Source organism: Pezoporus occidentalis, unplaced genomic scaffold (assembly GCF_034315485.1).
Source record: "Pezoporus occidentalis ecotype Australia unplaced genomic scaffold, CSIRO_AGI_Poc_V1 ctg11, whole genome shotgun sequence".
NCBI classification, from domain to species: Eukaryota; Metazoa; Chordata; class Aves; order Psittaciformes; family Psittacidae; genus Pezoporus; species Pezoporus occidentalis.
The window spans coordinates 1,968,813-1,978,149 of NW_026912886.1; the positions used below are offsets into that span (position 1 = coordinate 1,968,813).

At 44.3% G+C, this 9,337-nt stretch overlaps 1 long non-coding RNA gene across 1 annotated transcript; it reads left to right on the forward strand.

Moving 5' to 3' along the window:
- The first annotated feature begins 660 nt into the window (after positions 1–660).
- On the forward strand, positions 661–7,320 carry LOC134167830 (uncharacterized). Its single transcript, XR_009966299.1, has 3 exons — positions 661–934; positions 2,611–2,717; positions 7,234–7,320. It is a non-coding gene; the product is annotated as an uncharacterized LOC134167830 (long non-coding RNA).
- Positions 7,321–9,337: the final 2,017 nt, after the last annotated feature.

Here is a 9,337-nt window from a genome sequence, read left to right on the forward strand (position 1 = left end):
AGCATGCTGCACACCCAGGGAGGTTAATTGGTTCATCACAAGCTTTCGTTCTGCTGCCACAGAGTTCACTCCATTTGATTTCAAGGTTAATTTGGATCAATTGGGTAACGCTGACAATCTGAGGCAAAGGCCGACAATCAGGCACTGCCAGGCCTGCTCAGCTTTCATTTCCACGGAGTATTCCTAGTTCCCAGGCTCCAGAGGCACAAGGCTCCTCCGTGCCAAGGTACAGTGCTGCCAAGCCACTGTGCTGCTGTACAGCCTGGCCCGTGACTGTTGCTGTGACCGTCCTCAGGGCATCTGTGAACAGGCAGCGGGCAGGATATCTGCAAACAGCTGTTTGAACTGCAGTGGTTTCTGAGAGAACTCCCTGGTGCTGCAGAAGTCATCTTACATGCGGTAAGTAACTCCAGTTTCTGCCCTTAGATCTCATTTCATTCTTGTCTGAGTTCTCTGTATTTCTCCTTGAATTGCTTGTACCCACTGATGGGGCCATCCCTTGACCTCTCTGTTTAGGGTAAGCAGATTGTGCTTCCCAAGGCTGTTGCAAAGGTTTATTTGCAGCTTCTGGAATGCAGTCTTTCTCATGCCTGTGCTTCAAGTCTCCTCTGGCCTTTTAACATCTCCCTTGATCTGGAGATACCTGAATGAGACTGAAAGCTTTTTGTGAAAAACACTTCAGCTACAACAAGAATTAACTCATTCAGATGCTGCTGCAGACTATTAGACAGCCTCTCTTCTGAACTAGATTGATTCTGTATAAGAACTGACAGTGTCTGTGTGTCAGCAGAAGTTTATTTCCTAACTGAAATTATTGTATACTTATTTATCTTTAGTCTTCCTGGCCATAAGTTGTACAAGGAACTCTAATTCCTTGCTCTTCCACCTAGTATTTTTCAGAGTCCTTGCTTCGTGAGCTGGAATCCTCCATCTGGTGAGTATAGCCAAGTTGTTCTCCTAAATACGTGAGTTAATTCTGATTGTATCAAGCAAGCTTGGTTTGTTTGTACCTAGTTTACTAAGCAATCCACATTACTCTCTACTAGCATCCAATCATTTAATCTTCTAATGTTATTCATAATTCTTTCAATCACTTTCTCCTGGTGACTGATAAAACTCTTAGTGTGGGGGTAGGCCTCTCTTGAGACATTGGATTGGTAATGAATTACTTATCAGATAAACTTCTAATCTTTTCAAGTAATCTAAAAATGTTTGAAGGGGCCTATTTCTACAACATAAACATTTTTTATTTTACCTTTATTTCCTTCTTGATGCAGGTTCCATATTAACCATTTTATTATTGTGCCTGTGTTCACAATCTGCGTAAACAGTTGTTGAATTTGAATTGGGGATAAATCAGTAAAATACTTGGAGAAGGGAGAGATAAATCTTTGAATATGTCTACCTGTTCTGCAGATCTCCAAGGTATCCATCTACTAATACGGCAACCCACTGTTAGGACTTCTTTCTTCCTTCTTCCTTTCTTCCTTTCTTCATGATGCTGTACCTAGAGACAGGAAAGAAGCTAAGGGTCAGCATACCTAACTCTGGAGGTTATGGGCTTGCTCAAATCTCTGCATTTGCTAGAGTTTTGTTAAGTGGCATGATTAGTTTCTAGGCGTATGGCTCTTAAACAGAAGGACATTTTAGTATTAAACTTATCTGCCTGGCTGATTGATACTGGAATTATTTTACCTTTATTGCAGTGGCACATGAAATAATTCTTGAGCACTCTCTTTGTTTTGATTTAAAGACCACAATCATACAATTTGTTTAATATGATCAGACTCCTGAATCCTTCTAGAGCTTTATCAACTCCAGGAGAGCTTCAGGAAAACATAGGGCAGACTTGCTTGAAGAACTGAAATTTACACTTAAGAAAACACATGAAGACTTCCCTGAGGGAAGGACATTAAAGCAACACAAGGCTTTACTTGCTGAAATCAAGCATTGGTTGGCCTCCCCAGCGGGCATCCTGGCCGAGATCTAAGCATTTGGATTCCTTCAACTTGTTTTACAGATTTGTTTCCTTTTCATGGTGTGCTCAGAACTGTCATGGATGAGTGTGCCGTCAATCCACAAGTTTGGAAAACAGCATTTCAGTTTATGCTGCTTGTTGCTAATCTCTCTTATTAAAAGTATCAAAGAGGGAAATTGGTGTTAGTAAGTAATGACTCCTTTGGGTCACCCTGTCAAATGGCTCTGGTTTGCATGACCCTCCTCCTCTGAGGGCTTGCTCACTGCATGAACCCACACTACAGCTGCCCCTGGACAACCAGTACCAGTTAACAACCATCTACTCATCTCCTGCTGTGGGGATGCAAGAAGTGGTGTTGGGATCACATACCACAGCATAGAAACCTGGTGATAGATGCTTATTTGTAATAGCATATAGTGCTAACTGAGCTCCTGGGGCTGGAGAGATGCCTAAAGAATTCCTAGTCTCACTCTGTTGTGCCCCATGTTACACTTGCAAGGAGAAAACACTGCACAGATAAATGTCCCATCACCCTGTTCCCTCAAGAAGGTCACAGAACCATCTGAGTAAAAAAAGCCATGGTTCTCAGAGCTGTGCACAATAATACTGAATTTACTTTCTTCATTCTACAGCAAATCATCTGCACGGTGCTCACAAAAGTTGAAAACTGTTGGAGGGACTGGAATGAAAGCAAGGCAGACTTGAGCATCCATACCTCTTGTGCAAGATCCAACTGCATGTAAGTCATGGTATTGCAGCTCGAGGGATGTTTGGGTTTTTTAAGTAAAATTAATTAGACTTCATCTGCCAATTGTAATAATGAGCTAATGATTAATTAATGATTGTTCAATTCAAGTGAGTAGGAAGGATGTGGAGCAAATGGCAGTGGCTAGTTTAGGACTCAGTTAATGCATTTTAATTATTACATGTGTGAGTATATTTACTACTTAGGTGCTTACAGGTAACATTCAAATGCCATAATTTATGTGAACAGAGAAGAATCGTGAGTTTAATTTGGTATCAGCGTCAGTTGTAAAATCTGTTACTGACTTCCCATCTTCTGCACAGTATTCCAGGTAACTCCCCCCAGTTTCTATACTGGGCATGATGTGCTGTGGTATGGAATACCCCTTTGGCTAGTTTGGGTCAGGTGTCCTGTCCCTGCTTTCTCCCAGCTTCTTGTGCCCCTCCTCACTGGCAGAGTATGAGACTGAAAAGTCCTTGATCAGGGCAAGTGCTACTAAGAAACAGCTAAAACATCAGTGTGTTATCAGTGTTGTTCTCAGACTAAAGCCAAAACACAGCACTGCACCAGCTACTAGGAAGGAGAAAAATCATTGTTACAGGTGAACCCAGGACACTGGGATTTAATACAGTAACCAATGCTTTGCAGAATTAATTAGGTTAATACATTACCAAGCATGTTACAAATTTGCCACCTGAACTAAAGAATTAGTAGGGTCAAGAGAGGATATGTGGAGAGCACATCCTGCAGCTCTAAGGCAGGACTGTGCTGACAAGCAGGCAGGGCTAATTCTGCTTCAGTGTCCAGATCATTCCTCTGAAGCAGGCTTTGGGTAAGGAGGAAAGCGCTCGTCCTGTGCTCACATCAGCAACCTGTGCGTGTCTGTGAGGTACCACACATGTTGATGGCAGTGGCTGTTGTTAGGTACATGTCACCTAGGAGCTGGATGAACTCGCAAGCAGAAGGTGGCTAAGGAAAGGCTTAATTCTTCTATAGGCAACGGTAACATGAACGTTGATAGATGACTGTCGTAAGGCTGAGGGATGTGAATCTAAACAACTGCTGTTAGTAAAATAATAGCTGAATTTTGAAAGCATCGCACACACTGTTCCATCGCGTTTTGGCTCTCATATCCAAGAGGGTGGGTTTTTTCCTAAGAGCCTCCCATCTTGGTTCATAAAACAGATCTTCTGTCCTTACAATAGCCTTGTTCTTCAGGCAGTCTATTTTAAGGGCCTGGCAAGGGTGCTCAGTAACTTGGCTGTGATTTTTCTCTTGCTGCCTGATGCCATGCACAGGACTGGGCAGAGCCTGTGCCAGTTGTTCTGGAGGTCCCATGCAGCCCCTCCCAAAGCAGAGGCGCTGGGAGCCTCAGCACAGCTCAGGGCGACACAAAAGCAGGCAGAGTACAGCTGTGATTTAAAGCCGGGCATTCAGCTGTGCTTCATTCCTGTTTAGTAACAGTTAAGTGGTGAAGCACTGCCTTCTTGAAATGCCTCGCCTCTCTTAGCCAATACCATGTAATACACAATTTTTACAGTAATCTGTAGCATATTTTTATTCCTGAAATATGACCCCTCCTTTTCAGTTGTCTTTAATCACAGCAATTTTGTGGAGTCCAAATTTTCCATTCTTGGGCTTAAAGCTTGATTTTATTTTTTTTTCCTTATTTCCTTCAGTATTAATTATGCCTCCTAAAAATAGACAGCAGAGTCCAAAAATACCCATTGGAGCCTTAATGGAAGGTTTCTTACAGTGAGGCCAACAGCCAGGCATGATTTATTCACCCAGCCCCGTTGTTTGTGCAGCCCCACCCTCCACAGGGTTCCTGTTTCCTGGGCTTGCCTCCCTTCGCTCACCCGGGTTACTCAGTATCGCTGCATGCGAGGGCATGGTAAGGGGAAGCCATTGGACAGCCGGTCTTCAGGAAAGCTGGAAAAGCTGGGGAGCCCTGTGGCTGCTTCCAAACCCTCAGCCTCTGGGAGCGATTCCTCTCCCGTGGGGCAGGAGGTGGATGTAGGTCTTTTCTCCTGAGGGGTCTGCAGCCAGCCCTGCCTGCTGCCCAGGAGCACGGGCATCCCCCTTGGCCCTGGTCCCATGAGCAGGGCTCGCTGCAGCGGCCGGGAGGGATTCACAGTCCTGCGCAAAACTCTTTTCTTCCTGTCAAGTCATCCCGTTCCTCCCAGCAGGCTGCAAATGGCCTCCCGAGAGTGGGAAAGCTGGGGATCGGCTTTATGAATTCCAAGTTAACAAAAAGGCTGCGTGTTAAACCAAACCTGCAAGGATGTGACAACCTCACGGGGCCTTGCTGTCTGTGATAGCAAAGGGTTTGAGAGTTCTCAGTATGCAACAGGGAAAATGGACTGAGCTCTGATGTGGTGATCCTGTGTTTTGGTGCAGGAAGTCATGATACAGCCTGGTGTGGGGCCAGCCCCGTGTGGGGGTGCCCATGTCATTACTCCGTTCTGGGAACACAGTTGTGATGTTGATGTTAGCTGTATGTGAGCTTCCAAGTGTGGTGTTTTGAGAGCCCCAGACTGACATCTTCTTGCAGAGGGTGGGGCACAAGGCTTGAGAGAAAATTTACAGGGTCTTGGAAGTGCTGAGCTTTGAAGTTTATGAAAGGTAGCAAATGCCTGTTGCAGTTCATGGTCTGCGGAGGATCTGAGGGTAAGACTTTAAACCAAAGAGAGCGAGTAACGTATCTACAAGTAACAGACTGGGGGAAGTGTGCCTTCCATTTTTTACCTGTTTATGTAGTGGAAGGCGAGCTCAATTCAGACGCGTGTACCAAACAACACTGTTGGGCTGTTCCCAGCTCTTCTTCCACTGGGAGGCTCTGAGTGTGCTCAGATTGCTGACATGAAACGCGTGTGGTGGAAGGGGGAGGGAGGAATGTCTCTCTTCCCGTTGCTATTGTGTTTTATTATGTTTTGTGTCTGTTCAGTTTGTCTCCAGGATCAGAGAAATGACTCAGAAAGTTATTTCCACAATAGGAGAGCATGGGAAAACACAAACATTGGTCTCTTAAAGACACAGAGTCCTGTTTATTACACACTGACATGCCTTACCTTCTAGTCTGTTGGAAATACTACCTGAGCAACCTTACTCCTTCCTCTAGACCCCCATTTGGATTTTGCACCATACACCTTTCTTTTTGTATTAGAAAATGACATAAAATTGCCCTACCCTGTACTTCTTTCTCGTTTTTCTATACTTACCTTCCCCCTCTTTACCATACCTTGCCTATTTATAGTGCCTTTTGTCTGTTTGCCACAGTTGTGAATCTCGTTCCTCTTACTGTGCTGCCATATGCCTGAACCTCTCTCTCTAACCAGCACCATCTCTCTGGTCCTTCAACTGGCCCATTTTTCTCAATGGTGTTCTCTTATCCACCCACTGGAACCTTCCCTCTGGGAGATCCCCACTTGTACCTGGTAGGCCTTGGGAAGGGCACTTGGGCTGGCTCTCAACAAGCCAGCTTGGGCAGTGTAAGCCTGTGAGACCCTTTGGCACATACCTAACAAGTTTTAATGCAGCAGGCTCAGACCTGCTGCAGTGTGCTCAGGCAGGCACATTTAGGCACTCATGCAGAGAAGAAACATCAGCTCAGCAGAAACCTGCCAGCAACAGCATCTTAGAGCCCTCCTTAGCCCAGTCCCTGATGCCACCCCCTCTTTTCCTGTTGAATTGCTCCAGCCAGCAGAAACCAAAGATTAAACCAAGCTCCTGCCAGTGCCAACCAGGTAGGACAGGTCGATCCTTTATTTACAATTACAATGCAGCAGCAATTACACTCCAGAGCTGTTTTCTCCTGGTGAGGCAGTCTCATTGCTAAGATCAGTGTAAATCCTTTATTTACAATTACAATGCAGCAGCAATTACACTCCAGAGCTGTTTTCTCCTGGTGAGGCAGTCTCATTGCTAAGATCAGTGTTTAGGTTTTGTTAGCAGACCGCTGGGGACTGATCTTGCCTAAAACCCCTCTCAGGTTTTCTCAGATCTCTCTTGTTCACTCTTCTAATATTTGATTTTCTCCAGACTTGTATAACGCAAACTTGTTCTCTGAGTTGCCCAAAGCACAAATCTGGCTCCCAGTGCTTCCCTCTTGCTGCTCAGATGTCTGGGCATCCTGACTCCCCTCCCTTGTCTGGAGCACGGATTGAGAAATCTATTAAAATAATCCCTTGCTCTTTATACTGTTTGCTTGCTAGCAGTGCATTGTAGCTAGACAGACATGTGGGCTTGCCTGCTTGAATCACTGTTTGACTTAGCTTCTTCCTCTACTGCTCTTGGAAAAGACGATGCAGTTTCTGGTCATCTTTAGAGGTGCTGCCTGGCAGCCCCACATGTATTCTGGTGCAGTATGAGCCTTTCTGGTCAGCTGCTGGAAACAGCAGGCATGTCTCTTTGTCATCACCTCTTTTGGTTTCAATCTCCATCTTCTCTCACTTTTTTCTCCATTTCTATGACTGTGTATTTATATTTATGGCACTTTAATCTCTTGCAGTCAAACAGCAAAGCATGCCATGGGTGTGGTTCCTTGAACAGCTGGGGTAGTGAGCCAGAAGGGGACTGCTTTGAAGCCAGAAATTATTACAGGTCAGTGTAAATAGGAAAATCCCATCCTAATTCCAGCAGTAGTATGGCTTCTCTTCTGAACTGGTGGACTAGTGCCAAGTCTGTGACCATTGCATGGCAAATGCTGAGTCACAGGCGAAACAGAAACCCATACATTTAGCAACCCGAGAGGAGAAGTTTCTTTTGAAGGTGAGAATGTGTGAACCTACATGTTTCAGAGAGTGTGGGTGTCTGGGTGGGGAGGCACATAACATTACAGTACCAAGGCAACAACTCCATACTTAAACTGAAAAGGAAGCGTATCCTTTTGGAAGGATTTGTTTCTCTTTTCTTCTAGAAAGGTTAGAAAACAGTCTTTGATTGCTCTTTGGTTATCAGACATAAGATGGATCCTTCATGTAGGAAGACTTCAGAAATGCTACTCTTCAGGGGCTATTTTCACAAACAAAACAGTGTTTAGAAGTAATGTGTAACCTGTATTTTCAAGATACTGCAGACTCATTCCTTCACACAGAAGAGGAGCAAGTCTGTATCAGCTTTCTCCAGCATCAGTGAAAAAAGACTCCTCACCACCTTCCCCCAGTACAAACACTGAATTCAGACAGAACAACTGGCTGGAAGACCAGGTAGTGGCAGAAGCCAGACATGTCACACTAACCCTTTCCATAGGAGCCAACTAGCAAAAAGCAACCAGACTTCTACAGCAGCTAGAACAGAAAGCCTAACCTGTCTGTTCAAGTGTGAAAATTGAATGGGGTGACAAGGACACCTGGGGAAGCATTAGGGGAAAGACTGCCAGGGGTGGGGCATTGTTAGTTACTTCAGTGGATCTGAAATGTAGGAGTTCAACAAACAGACTGATACACAAGGTCTGCAAGGGAACTTCTGCTCACTCAGGTAGTAGACGGTTTACCAGGATTTTTGCTTGAGGACTTTTACAACCCAAATGCTTCAGAGAATCCCCTGCCTGAGATTTCCCAGTTCTAACATGGACATTGAGAATAAGCAGGAAGAGGCCATGTCATGCTGATGTTAGTAGCAGAGGCTACCTGTGGCTTTCTGCTGGACAAGAGCACTTTGTCTTGTGTTCCAGTGAGGGCTCACCAATAGTAAGGGCAATCCACTGCACACTCGCAGAGACTGTTACGCTCAGATAACAAGCCCTCAGATACTGCATTAGCACAGTTAAGCATTCTGTTACTTAGTGAGCTATAAAATAGCAGTTGATCACAGACACATACAGATGTACAAGTGAATGGCGCATGGGCAGATAATGAACAGTGCCAGCAGTTCAACCCTGCGACAGGGAAACCTGCGATTAAAGATAATGGCTCTCTAAATTATGTGCTCTGAAAAGTTTTCATGACCCTGGCAAAAGAAAATATACTCCTTTTAAACTAATTCCCACAATTGGATGTTTCAGCTTTCCTCTTCCAATAGTAGTCCACCATTTTAAATTATTTTTGCAAACAGTTAGAATGTTCTATAGACATACATTCATTCTAGGGTACAGCACTGTTTCCCTGGGAGTGTGGTGGTGCTTTCAAAGGACAATAATCTGCCATTGCCTCGTGTCTCTGAGAAAGTCACTCAAATCCCTTGTGTATCAATTTCCTCATCTTTAAAATCAGGCAAAAGCATTGCAGGGTGCTGTGAGATTAAATTACTGCTGTTTGGATGAGACATTGCTACTTGCAGAGATGGTATCAGAAATCTGCAAAGAACTGAACTTTGAAAGTATGGTTGGCTCTCTGACGTTGAACTCGTGCATATTAATCCCGTAACTATCCTGTAAAGAAAAACAGTCTATGCCGGCTTTGAGAAAATAATTTCACTGTGCAACTGTAAAATACTGCTTAAAGCAGAGGAGAGTGCAAAACACACCACAGAAACTTTCAGTGATTAAAAAACAGATCCCATTTTAAACAACAGCACATGGTGAAATTTAAACTAACATATCAAACAAGTTATCAAGCCTCAAACAAACAGCAGAAATATTAACAATTGATGCTTTTTAACTGACACATAGAGAA